This window comes from Heliconius melpomene, chromosome 17 (genome assembly GCF_056956725.1).
Source record: "Heliconius melpomene rosina isolate 202511_hmr_F chromosome 17, ASM5695672v1, whole genome shotgun sequence".
Classification (NCBI taxonomy): domain Eukaryota; kingdom Metazoa; phylum Arthropoda; class Insecta; order Lepidoptera; family Nymphalidae; genus Heliconius; species Heliconius melpomene.
This window is the reverse complement of record NC_140405.1, coordinates 2608498-2624772: the sequence shown is the minus strand read 5'-3', so window position 1 is coordinate 2624772 and position 16275 is coordinate 2608498.

Genomic DNA, 16275 nt, shown 5'->3' with positions numbered 1-16275 from the left:
GGTCGATGATTGTACTGGAATAAACTAGGTCACTTCAAGCAGTAGTTCAATTTGTTTTTTATTATGTGAAAAAAATATATATTTTGTTTGTAACTGTCAGCCATTTGAAATTACTTTTAGTATCTGATTTTAAATAAGGTCGTCGCGGCGGTACAGCATTTGACTGTGAACAAGTCGGTTGTTAGTTCATTTTATTTTTATTTCTCCACTCGGGTAGTAAGACAAAGCGCGGTATTGAGTACCGCTACTTAATGCGTAATGTCTCGAAAAATTGGCCCGAAAAGTACGGAACGGAGGGTGTTTTCTATGCTTACCGAACCTAAAAAAATATTTTAAATGTTTCAAATGAAAGGAATTTACATTTAACTATTGAATCTACACATTTTTTATTTTTCATCGAAACGATAAAGCATATTTTAGTTTCATAGCTAATTTTCACAAGAGAAGTCCCATATTACTATAACATTATAAAGAATATACATAAACTATACTTGTTGTTAAGTGTCGTCCATTAAACCTATTCAATTATTCAAAATAAACTAATGGTAATAGCCGTCTGTCCCTCACTTTACCAGCATAAAATAAAAGCGATTATAATCAACTTAACGAACTTTTGTGTGATTGATTTCGGATGTTAAAGATAATAATTTTAGATAAAAAAATAAATGCCCTTGTTATTATTATTATATATAAGGCCAATTGTGGCCGTTGTCTAATACTAATAAGAAATAAAAATATTAAATATTTCATTTCCTCGAGTGGGAATCGAACCCACAATCTGTCGCGCGCAAGACTGGCGGTTTTTTTTTCTAGCTTCACGCTTTATCCGAAGGTCGTGCTTCTCTAAACCACTCTTGCTTCATAAAAAATCACATTTAGAAATGACACATATCTAATTTATTCTTATTTAAGTTAGTTATAATAAAAAGAAACGAGAATAAAATTTGCAAAAGAACTTACTTCTTGAGTCTTAAAAATTTCTTTCGCCTGGTTCAATTTGACACATCCGACCCTTTTCACCAAAAACAAAACACCAGTATTAACTGTCTGAGCTGACTTGGTAAACCAATATGTACTAAATATAAGCATTGAAGTATTTCTCATGGCACTGTGTCCTGCGGGGAAATATTCTACAGCTCTCCAGCTAGGAAATTGAACTCACTATCTTCTTAATAGTCAGCTTTATCCACTTTACTTGACTAGTGAATAGTAATTGTGATTAACGTAACACTACCAAGAGACCAGCTCCAATTTGCAAGACTAGGTTATGTACGACGCGACGCCAGTAAATAGAATGTGAAATAGCACAATACAATTTAGTTCTTAGTCTATGTCTTCGAACTAATTACATATAATAATAAATTATAAAGATACTACTAGTATCTGTCTTTGAGTATAATGATTGTAGGTTCGATTCCCGCTCGGTAAAATTATTATATTTAATAATTTTTAATTTTTATTAATTCTTGGGTAATAACTGCTCATAGAATGTCCCAAAAATGAGAACATATTATTACTTTTGATATGTTGCCTTATGTTGCACTTTAATATTTCATGAAGTGTGAAGTAGTGTTGTGTTAAGAGCTTTTAGAAGAGCTTTCTGAGGTAAGCTTTAACAACGTAGAAGTATATGTGCACACTATAATTACAAGCTACATTTAAACTATTCATCATATTTTATGAATTATTTCCCTATTCCCGTAAGAAAAAGTACGGCGCTGAGTTACGTTACTCAAAAAGAACGGAATCTCTTAACGTTAGTTTCTCTATTTTCCTGCCATGCGGCATACAACGCGAAGACGAAAAAAAGAATATGTATTTTATCGATTCTGTAGACTTTTAAACAATTTTGAATAAAAATTAATTGAAATAAAAATAAATGATCCTATCATTCCTTACAATAGTATTTTTATTTATTGAATAAAAAGAAAAATAATAAAGCCTATATATGGACAATTGCACATACTATGTATAACAACTATGTTTTTTAAATTCATTTATTTATTGCCTGAAACTTTAATAATATATGAAATCTACTATTATAAGTATATGTCGTAATATGTATGTTTATTTGTAATATTTTCCATAATAATATTCTTCGAGCTTGTGTCACAAATATAATATCTTAATTAAAGGAAAATATATATTTCTTGTATAAAGACCGCCCGTCACATTGAAAGGTTCTATACAGTTAATTAGAAAATGCGAACATGAACGAAATTAATTTATGAGAGGAAATGGTTATTTCGATACATAGAGGTTGTTTCTAAAGACTTAATTAAATAACAGCTTTATAATGACTGTACTTATTAACAAAAATTTGTCGGTCATCAATTATTATTAATTAAATATTATATCTAAGAGTATGATAAAAATTTTAACCTATCGCTGTCAGTAGATGCATATGTGAGAAAATATATTATTGGAAATATTTATATATGAAATAGAACCTAAATCAATAATTTTAAAAATATTTGTAGTATTGTGGGTTTCCTTCCGCGTCTATGATTTATCTAAATATATATTTATAATTTCCGAAATACCTATCTCATGTATAGGAAAATTACAATATTGCTCTTGGTTAATCTAAGCATACTGCGGTATGCGAAGAAGTATAATTATTTTATATTTTTTCCCCCAACTTGGAATCGAACCTATAGCCATTGTGTTAACACTCGGACTACGAGCTACTGCGGAATGCGAAATCTGTATCCTTTATACTTTTACAGTCTCTAAAATTTTTGCTTTGCAGAGAGTTATAAAATAAAACCCACTAGATGAAAACAAAAGGTAACCCGCTTGCATTTTCTTACGTTTTCCGCTACGAAGATATGCGAATTATGAAGGAATGCTATTCACGTTTCAAACACGGAAGTCGTTTCTAATGTTCAAAAAATACTTATTTTTGTATAAAAAAATAACATAATATTTTTTTAAATGTTTAGCAGGAATGAAAAAAGCTCAAAATAAAAACCACTAACAAAACGTACTTATTGTGGATTTAAATTTTATATTTTGTAATATTGTTTCGCGGAAAAAATGCTCCAAATGAGGGAAATATCACAAATATTCCCCCGACTGGGATTAAAATCCATAACCATTGTGTTCAATCAATCGTGTGCCAACTGCAACGCACCGGTTAAACAGAAATCCTTCATTGATTGATTTATTATATTATAGTTATTCGTAATAAATAAAAAGTGAACCTATGAAATATTTTAATTTCCTTTCTCTTTCTTTGCCTTGTTCTCCTCTCGTAACCACGTAAAGTGCGGCGTTGAACTTCACCACTCAACACTCAATGCCTCAAGAATTCGGCGGAAAATTCAAACTAATGTGTTCAAATGGGAACGGAGTGCCTTGTCAGACCAGGTTCTTAGGATTCTCTGCCTACCTTAAGCAGAATAACATTTATTTCAGCACTAAAAAAATAAATATATTTTAGTTACATATCACACAAAATGAAACGAAAATTTCTAAGCATTCTCATTTAAATATCATACGACTTTCCGATTTCACATCATCGCAGTGAGGTTATCCAAAGTACTACACTCTTATGTGTAGCTTGGGGATTTCTACGTGAAAGGTCCGACCCGAGCCCCGAGCCCCGAGCCCCGACAGCTAAACGTGTTAGTTCACTTTATTGAATATCGGAAATATGACTGTCCTGCGGGAACCCAAATGTCGGGGGTCGTAGCTGCCTGTCGGCGCTGCTTGCGTTCTCAGCGGGTCCAGGTAATGGTGTGTTAACGCTGACGTGATGTTAAAGTATTTTTCTCAATATTGAACTTTCCTTCTAATATATTTTTTAAATGAAATTTGATTTATGGGTAAAATGTTGGGAGTAAGTTTTTTATCAAATTTCAAATTGAATTCGGTATTCTGTCTGTAAATATTAAATAACGTAAGATCGGTAAAATTGTAGAAATAAATAAGATATCTCTATGTTTATAGTAATCTTCTCCAGAGACTTTGTTAGTATATCTTACATGTATATATATAAAGTACGATATTAATATGTCTAGGGAGTTCAAATATCGTCCTAAGTTAGTGATGAGAAAAATATTTGAAAGCACATATAGTAGTGTTTATCTTCATATTTTAATTCATATTTATTCACAACGACCTCAATATTACACCTACTAATATTAATATACTAAATATAAACATCTCCAAAATCAACCCGCCATTACGGCCGTACGGTCTCGCGCTCGTATGTCCCGGATCGGAGTTCTTTTCGATAACGTGTGAAATATGAGAGCTGTTATTGTTTCGCGAACTTTTCCGTCCCTGAGCTATCGGTCGTGTATTTCATTTTATTTAATAAGTTTATTCTTGTAACGCAATACAACATTGTTTTAAATCAAATATTTTTTTGTAATAATAAAGATTGTTTTTTTTTTATAATTTCACGTTATATGCTATAGCAGTTACATTAATCATATTTCTCTTCTAACTTAACTAACTCAACTTGTGTACAGACGTACACAAAATATTTTCTAGCGAGTTACGAGGGCTGCAGTCGTAGGGTTAAGAAAATACGCAGTTATATATATAAACATATTTTAATTAAATTTTAATAGAAAATTCTAATCAAATCTATTCTACTTCCTCCTGCCTTCGATGTTAGAAGGACAGTAATATGTCTTAACGTAAATTAATCTTACTTATCCTACGACTTAATTGCTCCATCTTAGAATAATAGCAGTGGGAAAAGAAGATATTCCTTTCCCATCGGCGCCGTTCACACGAGCTCTCTCTTTGTCAGCGTTTAAGTGCTCGGCCGCCTGTCAGAGGATGACATTATAGCATATATTTAAATCTAGAAAATTTATAAGAAATTTTTCAAATTGTAACAAATATATAAATATAAAATTTCCAAGTGTCCGTACACACGCATACGTTCCGAACGTGACGTGTAGGTACGAGTACTCTTCGATATCGCGTGTAATGTATGAGCGCTGTTATTGTTTGCCAACTCCGCCGTCTCCGAGCTATCGGTCGCGTATTTCATTTTATTTAATAAGTTTATTTGTGAAATGCCAAACTGGTACAAACTTTTATTGCTATATTAATACGTACATACGTACATTGTACGTTTGTACGTCTGTAGGTTACATATGTTTTTGTTACGTGAATTATACGGGTTTCAAAGTTGACTTCAATTATTATTTTTAAAAAGCAAGTACACTTTAGAGGCGAATTGTTGCGCAGAAGTACAGCGGGTAGCGGGTTCGATCCGCACGCGAGGATATGAAATATTTAATATTTTAACATTAGGATCCTTAGGCCTACCCTACTAAGCTGTAAATAATAAAAAATAGTACACATTCCCAGATAGGTAAAGAGTCTAAAGGAAATAGATTTACGGAATGTAGCACTGTACTTTGTTTTACCAAAAACATAGCAAAACTAAAATATTATAAATACATACCTATTTTGGATTTGTATCCACAACTTGGCTCATCTTTACTGCCACAAAGCGAGCAACACAAATATATGCCGTCGTCAAACAACAACAAGAAGCTACGAAAAAGCTTATAATGTCTTAAAGTTAACGCCATACAATATTCAAAAGTACATAATGAGGACGAAAGATAATGAAGTCTATTGAATCTTGCAACTCTGTTAATTTATCATTCGCTACCAAATATCTGGGTGAATTTTGCGGAGCCAGCAAAGTTTTATCGGAAACGCCGCGTGCCTTGATCTTTGTTAATACAAAGTTTGACAAGTGTCGAACTTCCGAGTGCCAGAAAAAAGACACTCGTCTCATTTGACAAGATGACATTTTAATGAGACATTAGATGATTTTAAACTTCCACTTCGAACGACCCTATAGTAATAATATTTAAGTGAAATATTTGCATCAGCAATTTTTAATAAAACGCAAGACTGAAAATTTCATGCCCTAGTTCATGTTGAATTTCAGGCAAAAACAATAAAAAGTTCTCCTTATTACACAAAGAATGGAGATATTATCTCAAAAGAGCGATTTCTTTCAGATAGCTTCGTAGAATGTGTCAGCATAATTTACTGAGACAGACGGCAAAGGGACTAGTTAGGTATAATTTGATATATATTGTTATAATTATATTTTTTTAGGTTCACGCTGTCTTCTGTACACAGCAGGCAGAGGAAACAAATACTGGAGGCATTGCGTGTTGAGTGACGTTACGTTTTTCCTCGACACCAGATTGAAGAAATGAAAATATTAATTATTTAATTTCTTCAAGTCGAAATTGAACACACATCCTGTCGCTTTCACAGGCACACGTTTGTAACTTTGCGCTACGATTGCTGTTATTATTAATTTGATATATTATTTAGGGTGTAAGTCAAATATTCGTAAGGTTTTGGACTCTTTTTCATATTAGTATAAAAATATTCATACTATTTTATCATTAAAGTATATATATTAAAGTTAAAAGAAAATAGATGAAATAACAAAATATTTTCAAATATCTAATTCTATTTCCTCTAATATTTTTTTATTGAAAATTTTTTTCTCAGTATTTACTATAGATATAAATATTTTTGTATAAATGAGACCGATTAATTTAATTTTTGCTATTTATATTCTAAGTTTAACCTACGAGCTACAAATATATGCTCGAGGCTATCATGTTGTTTATACGAGTATGTCAACATATCATGTGCCTAGGAGCAAAACGCAACGAACAAGCAGAACTAACGAATTCGGTAACGTTCATTTGTAGTACAATATACTTCTTGTAAAGTTGCTTTTATATTGCAGTATATAAATGTCAATTGTTCCTTAGTTATATGATTTTTTAATAATCATTTTTACTTCAAGGAATTTGGCGTTGCTTGTAAGCGCAACGGCTGAGGGTATACGGTTCCCTTACCGGAGAATAAAATATTTAATATTTTCATTTTCTTGCTGCGGTAACGAGGTATTTTGTTTCGCAATGTTTTCAGAATTTGGTGGAAATTGGGTAACGGGAGCCTCTTAACACTATGTTCCCAGGTTTTCCTTGGCTTTCCTGCTATATGCGGAATATAGCGCGAAGCTAAAAAAATCGTTTTATCTATATTATAGATTTTAATTATATCAGAAGCAATCTTAAAATAAAAGAATTCCAATAACTGCTATAATAAATCACACGTCGACTGGAGAATATTTCTTCTAATTGCAAAATTTATCCTCACTCCTAAAAGTTGGAGGGACGCATAAACAATATTTCAGGACAGATGGCTCACGGCCCTATATTCAGATATCCAATAAAGAGAAGCTACATTTTTATGGGCTATTCAGAGGGTCGCCCACTTTGAATACCTCAACTTGGCTTAATCTTTCACCAAGTATTGTAATGACGTTGGAACTTTCTGAACCTTTACGGTCATTCCACCGAGTTGCTTGCTTCTTTTGTATCGACTCTTGTAATGTGCTAATAAATATTTTATGTAAGACTATTTTGTTTGATTTGGTTGATTTGCAGTATTTATAAGTAGGTATTTTACTTAATGTTTTGATATTTAATTAAGATTAAATGGTCTGTTTAATTAAGACAAGGCCGCCGTGTCGTAGGGGCACAAGCGTGCGAATGTAAACGCGACAGTTGTGGGTTCGATTTTCACTTGGGGGAATGAAATCCTCAATATGCAATGCCTCCAGATTTCGAAAGAAAGGAAACGCAAGTGTCTTAACACAACGTTCCCAGGTTTCATCTGCTTGCTTCGCTATGTGGAGGATAGAGTGAAAAATTAAAAAATTACATTTCATAAAACTATTCTTTTTAATTTAGTTACTTTCTATCTTGAAACACGTCTAAAACAGGAAAAATTGGAATTTTTAATTTTACTTTACTTTATCAACTCAACGACCGTTTTAAATAACGTTGGCAATACACTCAAACTCATAATAGAAGCTCATATAATATTTATTTGTATAATAAACGCAAATTGATTCATTGCGACCATTTATCCCCCAATATTAGATACCTATCCATCTTGCCGCCGTAACATCCTATAGAGACCTTATAAAATAAACTCCCTGAACTATTATCCCATTAATATCGAAGCGGCGTGGGGACTACGGATAATGTTGCTAGCTCGATGGGGTTTATCTTAATTGCCTTTTAAGTCAATATCCTTGTAGATAAGTTTTTGTACCTACTCTAGTGTTTGTGGTGGGATGTTTTTTTTTAATTTTAATATTTTTTCAACATTCATCATACAATACAGTGATTTATTTGTGTGAAATTAATCTATATATATAAAATCGAAAGGTCACTCACTCAAAACGGAATCTCAGAAACTACATGTGCTGGCAATCTCAAATTTTGCATAGGAGTTACTTATAGGACGTAGGTGCTCGCTAAGACAGGAATTTGCAATATTCGACTTCTAAGGGGTTGTTTTGGGTGTCAAATTTTGCGTGGACGTCACTTATAGGACGTAGGTACTCATGGAGACAGAAATTAATAATAGCGTAGTTCACGCAGGCGAAGCCGCGGGCGGGCCGCTAGTGAAATTATATATATGGGGGTAATACTGTTTACTATATTATTTAATAATACGCTATACAATTTATTTAAATATCCTAAAAAGTATTAGAATATGAATCAAAATATTATTTTGGCTTGTAAACCGCCTTAAGGTCTTTACAAGAAACATCATCTCCGTTGTTAGAAGTCACTAAGTATCATCCTAGAGTCTTTTATATTTTAGACTCCATATCGAAGTCTAAAACATAAACATAAAAGATACTTATACGCTACTTCTTTTCGTAGTGAAAGTTTCCACGCTATGAAACAACCAAGACGTAAAATGAATGCAGGTATACCCTCAAAAAGATGACCTGCTGATAACGAGGGTGAATAGACTAGGATTTTATCTCACAGTGGCACTTGAGAGTGTGATGTCATCATATCAATCTTAAAACCTCGCAAAATATACGCCACAACCGTACATAACCGTTTCACTGGTTCCAAAGGTGCATTCACACGAATAATCTCTTAGAATACATCAGCCCCACGTCTGCATCTCAGCCAATTTGTTTGCTTAGCTTTTGCTTACCATATCACGGAACAGCCGTATTCCGACTGAGAGAATAAATGTAAGTAATAGTGAGCATCCCACCTTTTCTTTCATTCGAACGTGGTTTTACAAAATTGCAGGTGTTGCCAGGCTTTAAAGTAGAATGTTGAACGTAAGGTACGATACATACGCTGTTTCAGTATTCCACGGGAGCATCCAGCTCGTTTTACTTCTCTGTTCATGTTTGCGTTTCTGGTAGGTACTTGTAAACTCTCTCACTTTGCCTCCACGACTATGTGATATGGCATTGTCTTTGGCTCTAGTGAGAAAATTGTGTGCATTTCGCTACCTTTCGGCGGCGCGAAAATTTTCCACCTTTAATACAATTTCGTATGCTGAAAACTTTAGTTCCGTCAACTATGCTTTCCTCGGTCGCTTTTTATTCATGTCGCTAGCGCAGGCGGTGAAAGTTCGACTTCTAGGTTTCTATGATTTTTATTTTAAAGCTTCGAAATAGATTTTCGGAATATATGTTTTTAACTTACGTGAGTTATGTTAACTATGTGGTCACGAGTAAAATGTAAAAATTTGTAAATTCTCTTTGTACTGTGTAAATTAAGGGTTAAAATTTATGTATTTGTACAATTACTTATTTATACAAAATTATAAAGACACTGAAAGCTTAACTCATAATAGATCATACGAATATTTATATGCCACCTTAAAATATAATATCGTTAAATAATTTCGTCAATTGCTGCCTATTAAAGTGGTATTGTTAAATTTTGCAAATATATTAATCTGTAATTATGATAGGATTGTCTCTAGTCTTTTATTTATGATCTGTATTAAAAAAAGTCAATCAAAATCGTCAAAAATGAAAAAAAAGAAATGATTTTAGAAGTTTCCACAAGTTTTTCTTCCAATAAACAAGTCCATCAGCATACATTTACTTATAGAACAACCTGACAGCTTAACACAACAAGCTGTTTACTCGAGACCTCAAACTCTTCCCGTTCAGATTTATTCATGACTTGGCCAAATATTTGATTGATTACAGCGTCTGAAGCAATCGCGCCCGATACACTCGCCGACCACTTTATTTGCGGAGCGCCTGTTGTTTAAACTCAGACGGTGATGCGGCGCTTTTTTAGTTATTCGCGTTGGATTTTGTCCTTTCATTCGTGTTATTTTTGGAGTAATTTTTTAAATTTAACTACGTGGCGTATGGGCACAATCCATCCATCCATCCATCAGCCTTTCAACGTCCACTGCTGGACATAGGCCTCCCCTAGTTCTCGCCACTCCGTCCGGTTCTGCGCCCTTTGAATCCAGCGGATTTATGGGCAAAGTGTGACTGTAAGAGGAATTGAAATATTTAATATTTCTATTGAGTTCCGCCACTCAATATTGGTCTCATTATATCGATGTTAATATTTCAAATAAAGTAAATTTTTGTGTAAGTATTCCTAAATTTATAATTATTGGTACTTACTAGTATTACGTATCAATTCTTATCTTGTTGAAATAATTTTTATTGGACATACTAATAAAAATGATACACATACTATATACATGTACATGCAGAGGCAAGATTGCCTAGTCTAAGACATTTCTTCCACTTTTCGCCGATTTATCGAGCCAGTGCGTGTTGAGTAGTAAAACTCAACACCTGGATTTGCCTCGTTACCAGAACGAGGAAATACTAATGCATAATAAAAAAAAAGTTGTTGGCAAAATACATTTTCACGAATACTCAACATGTCTTGACGTATCGCTATTTGCTGTTAAAGAAAACGTGAACTCTATTCAATTTCATTAAAACTCCATTCAGCAAAAATGGAGCAGTAAAAAGAAAATTTATTAACTCGTAAACAACAGTTTTATATTGAAGAGATTGATTAGCGTCGATTCTATAAATAAACTTTTATTTTTTTAGGTAATTTTGGGGTTTCTAGTTTGGGAATTTGAGTAAAAGTACAGTATTATTTTCACTGCCTATTTACTTGGTCATCTATAAATATGTATTTTCTAAAATACGATCTCTAGACACTAGTCGCGCACGTTATGTTATAAGGTTTAAAACTGACACTGTGTGAAACTGTAGGGAACTATTATTTATATTTACAGTTTCTTTAATATGTGTAATTTATGTATTTCAATATTCAAAATTATTTATTTATCACTTAAATACAATCTTGCAATGCGTATTCGTATTTAGTTTATGTATATGAAAGCGCTCGCTGCCGTCGACTGAACCGGTGCGGTGTCCTAACATTTACGCCTACCCTCTTGTCGACGGCATATTTTATTATAACAGTCGGTGTTTGCCGCTCGATGCGCTTTATATACGTTCCATTGTTTTCTCAATTATTTGTTAATATCATCGTAACTATTGTGTTCTCTTTTATATATATGTTTGTGTTTGACTTTGTTGTATAGTGTACCGTGTGTGTTCCTATATGTGCAAATAAAGTGGTGTTAAACTCGGTGCTAAGCGTGAGAAGACTTTTATTATCCACCATCAACACTACAAAACTGATGGTAAGTCTTTTAAGTTTAGTTTTAGTTTAGTTTAAATTAGTAGGAACTAGGAAAATGTTATATAAGTTGGTTATTTGTGTTATTTACTTATACAGAAGATGATGAAGCCATCTTCTCATTTTATCTGATGTTAAAGAGTTTATTTTATTTTAAAAAATCTTGAAATAACCCACAGCAAGTAGGCAACCCTACATTTTTTTTAATAACGAGCATGTATTAGTAGAAAACATGAAACAGAGTAATTACTAAAAAAATATCTCTTTTCGCTTATGGGGATAAACAAGATGCGAAAGTTGAATTACAAAATTACAAAATTGTAAAGAAATGTGATATGTCATGTAATGAAGATAAATTGAGTGAAAAAAATTATACAAAACGCCCGAGAATATTTCGTCTAAGTTTTGTATGCAGTACTTAAACATTTGAACACAGCATAGCCCCGATTCTATCTGGGTTATTTAAAACATGTAAATAATTAGGTCACGGACTAATGTTATAAAATATTAATCACACTGGTACATTCATTATTCATATTGTAGGTACACGCTGTATCTCGCCCACAGCAAGGTAGAAGGAAGCTAGTGTTAACACACTCCGTTTGCCACTTTCCGCCGCAATTTGGAGGCATTGCGTCGACTCCAGAGCGAAGAAATAAATAATATAATTTTTCAGTCACACTTTGGGCCTCTGCGCCGTTACTAGCGTCTATAGTCTTTACATTCATTGTAGATATAATAAAATATATTATAATACGCTAAAAAAATTAATTGATTTTTCCGCTAACATGTTTTTGAGTGGTTAAGCATCAAATTAGTGGATTTGTTACGTGTTTCAATCAAAAAGCTATTTAATTTTAAATGGCGATACACGGTCCAATTAATTTGTAAGTGGAGCGAAAAATGTTATATAACAAATATTGAATATTGTAATTCTTACTAATTGCACGTATAATATTTGTTGTTTTGAATAACATATTTATTTTCTAAGTATAGGTACATACAAATTCTACTAGTATGGCGTTCTTGTCGCCGATATTACGAAGCAAATAGAAGTAAAGTGATGATTGTAACCCTTCTTTATTGTAATAGTTTAAAATACAATTACATTTTATTTTACTAATCTGCACTGTCCCATTGGTGGGAAGAGACCTCTCTCCATTTTATAACTGTTACTTATTTCGTGTTATTGTGCTCAAGTCAGGCTTGTAATGGGCCAGCTCATCTCGCCATCTCCGTTTTTATCTATTAATTCTCCTTTTAGAGTTAGATATCCAATATATAGAGGTTTTTATCCAAGACTCTTTGGAATGTGCAGACTTCTTCTTAGGTGAGCAGTGGGAGGATTCACATGTCCATTAGTCTTCTTTTATGATGCTTGTGAAGGTCTATCTTCGTCAGGTCGCCCTTCCCAAATTTCATTTATTAATATTGTAATCTCCAATTGCAATATAAATAAAATGAAATTGTAAATCGTCTTATAGATAAATTACATTTTATTATCGTGTTTTTATTATATAAATAAATTATAATACTTCATTATATGAAATATCTCGTTAATCTACGTTTAATAAAATTATCTGAATATAAACCATAATTAAACTTGGAATAGTATATTTTTTGTTCCTGGTATGTAGGTTTTATACTTCTATAGTACTTAGAGTTGAAAGTTATAAGAATCCTTTGATATAATATTCCGTTCATATTCTGTCCAAATAATATCTCATGAAAAAGATTCTAAAACTATTATACAGGGAAAGTAGTCGAAAGTAGCCAGACTTTCGTTACATTATAAAACCTGAAAGTTCTTACTTACTAGAAGCGAATATGGGTTACTTTGGCAGTTATTAGACAAATAAGTTTTAAAAATAATTACCTTTCATTAAGTTGTACAGCTATTTTTTATATTTCCTTGGGAATAATTTTAGAAATGATATTATCCATTGCCACACACTTAACATAGTTTTAACTAAATCCTAAAAGCTAAAAGTGCCTACGAACATAATATAGCAAAGTTACAACAAGAATAATTTATTAATTATTTTTAATAATTTAAGTGAAGAAAACCGGCATTTGCGCCTAATATGTTCGTAGGCGTAGTGACCTAAAGAATTCGGTTGAAATTGAGGAGCGGAGTGCCTTAACACTGCCTACTCTGCTATGTAGTGGATAACATAATTATCCACTAGCTATTACGACTAGATGTTATATATAGTATTAAAAAACATTGCTGCCACTACATGACAGCAAGGCTTATATTCTAATCACCAGTAACAAAGTTAACAAAGTCCAGGGCTTGTTTTTACTATAACCCACGGAAGTAAAATGGCCTATTTGACGTAACGTTTATTCAACTAATACAGCCATTTTCCTTCGTCCCGTCGCTCCCAACCGATCTGTCTTTGGCTTAACTAAATCCCACTAATACATTATTTTTATAATACTTCCCTTGCGACACTTTGGATCATCCTCACCAACTATATGGACCTAAATCGAGGTATAACTCTATGTTATACAAATCTTTATTGGCCTGTATTTTTGTTTTTCTTATAATAGTTTTTTTTGGTATTGGAAATATTATGGAAGATGTTAAAGATATAAGATTATTGAAATGTATTTTATTACAAGTTCTAACTAAAAATAAAACAAAAAGCGGCGTTGGTTTCCGCCAATTGCCTCTTTGCTTTTTTATAACTAATCGTTACACGAATGAGATGTCTTACTATGAATACGACGGTTATAGGTTCAATTCTCACTCAGAAGAATAATCCACTTTTGTTTTCTCGCTCTCGTAACAAGACGGCATTAAAACGCTATATCTTGAAAACTGAACGAAAATTGGTGAAAAGAGTCTCAAAACTAAGATCCCTCTGCCTATATGCCGCCTACCTGCCTGCCAGGATACATCCTGACATCGTACAAAGACTTATTCAAATGCTATTAAAAAAATCCATTTTTCAATCCCTTTTTAATTCCACAAGATATATTTCAATAAATTTGGAATACGTTAACGAACTCGATTAAGACGTAGGTAAAGCTCCCAACACGAGTGCCTCTTACGCGGATTGAGTCGCACTTAACATGCAATATGGATATAGCAGCCTTCTATAGATATGCTATTAAGTTTAATTATTTAGCATTGATTGCTTTGAGAATGCTGTTATTGGAATATGTGTTGGATGAATTAAAATTCCTAATGGATTAGTTTATAAGCCAGTCGTAGCGCAGTGGTAAGCATGTGACTGTGAAAGCGACAGGTTGTGGGTTCGATATTTTCATTTCTTCGCTCTGATGTCGAGGGAAAATCGCGGTGTTGAGTTTCATCACTCAACACGTAATGCCTCGAGAATTCAGCGGAAGGCCGGGAGTGGAGTGTTTTTATACTACGTTTCCTCAGCCTACTTTGCTACACACGGTATACGGCGTGAAGATGAAAAGAAATTGTAAAATTTGTTAATGATACTTTAGTAAAAATACTTAAAAACTAAATATTATTGAGGCCAATGTGGCAGTGGGATAGCATGTGTAGTGGATTACATTTCAAATTATTTGTAAGAAAATAATCAAATAAGTTTTTTTTTTTCTCTCAGAGATTTAAATCTCTACGAAGTCTCTAATGTACTCACAAAATTGAAAAGTAACCAAATCAAACGAAATATAATATTATAATATTTTAAAATGTGGATGTCCATGATGAAATTATTTGATATAACTAGGGCTTCCAATCTCGCAGCCTGTATTCAATTTCAGTATTTGCGGGACTAGGAAATTTAATCACGCGGGATCTTTGCGAGGTCCGAGATACAAAGTCTACAACTAACCTTAGAATAAAAAAAAACATTTTCAACTCAATGTTGACAGAATCGGAATGTAGCAGGATAGGCAGAAGATACCTAGTAAAAAGATACTTTGTTTCCTAACTGCACTTTCGTTCTCCACTTTCTGCCGAATTCAACGCCTCGCCTTGGCCCTTTACCAGAGTGATAAAATAAAAATATTTCATTGACCCACTCGAGAAAATATGATAATGATATTTGATGATATTATTTATTACTTAATTTTAAATAGGCATTGTGTCAGTCTGTAATTGAATATGTTTGCAAAGTACTGCAAATCTTAGGGGAAATATAGCCACCATTCGAACAAGACTTCCACACTAGTAAGCCTCTCCATTATATCCATCATATTGAAAATATTAAACTTAAAAATCCGAAGTTCCTTTTCACAAAATGCCATCAAAATCATTACAAATTTACCTACTTCCTTTACAATATCTTTTGTGGTTACAGAAAAACAAACGGGTTCTATAGAGCATTTTAACTTATATTACTTAATATGCATAATTAAAAGTTTCAATATCGCCACTTGAGGTAACAAAATCAGAGTAGGTACCTACAGCTATAGCTGTTCTCGCAAGTCTCATCTCATAAGCTGCCTTTTCGCCTGCATTTCACGAGTATTCCCCTGTTTTAATTAAAATCGACATACATACGTTTGCAACTCGACGTTTTGACTGGTAGCTGGAATTGGTAATTGTATAGAAGTGGTAAAGGAACGCAATTAAATGTGTGCGCGTTGTTTAACGATATTCTGTTTATTAATTCTATGTACGTACGATCTATCTTTCAAAAATAAGTCGTTTTTTATAATATTACCAACCAACCAAAATAAACCAACCAACCAAACCAACCAACCAAATATTTTAGTTGGTAAAAGTATAGGTCATAAAATA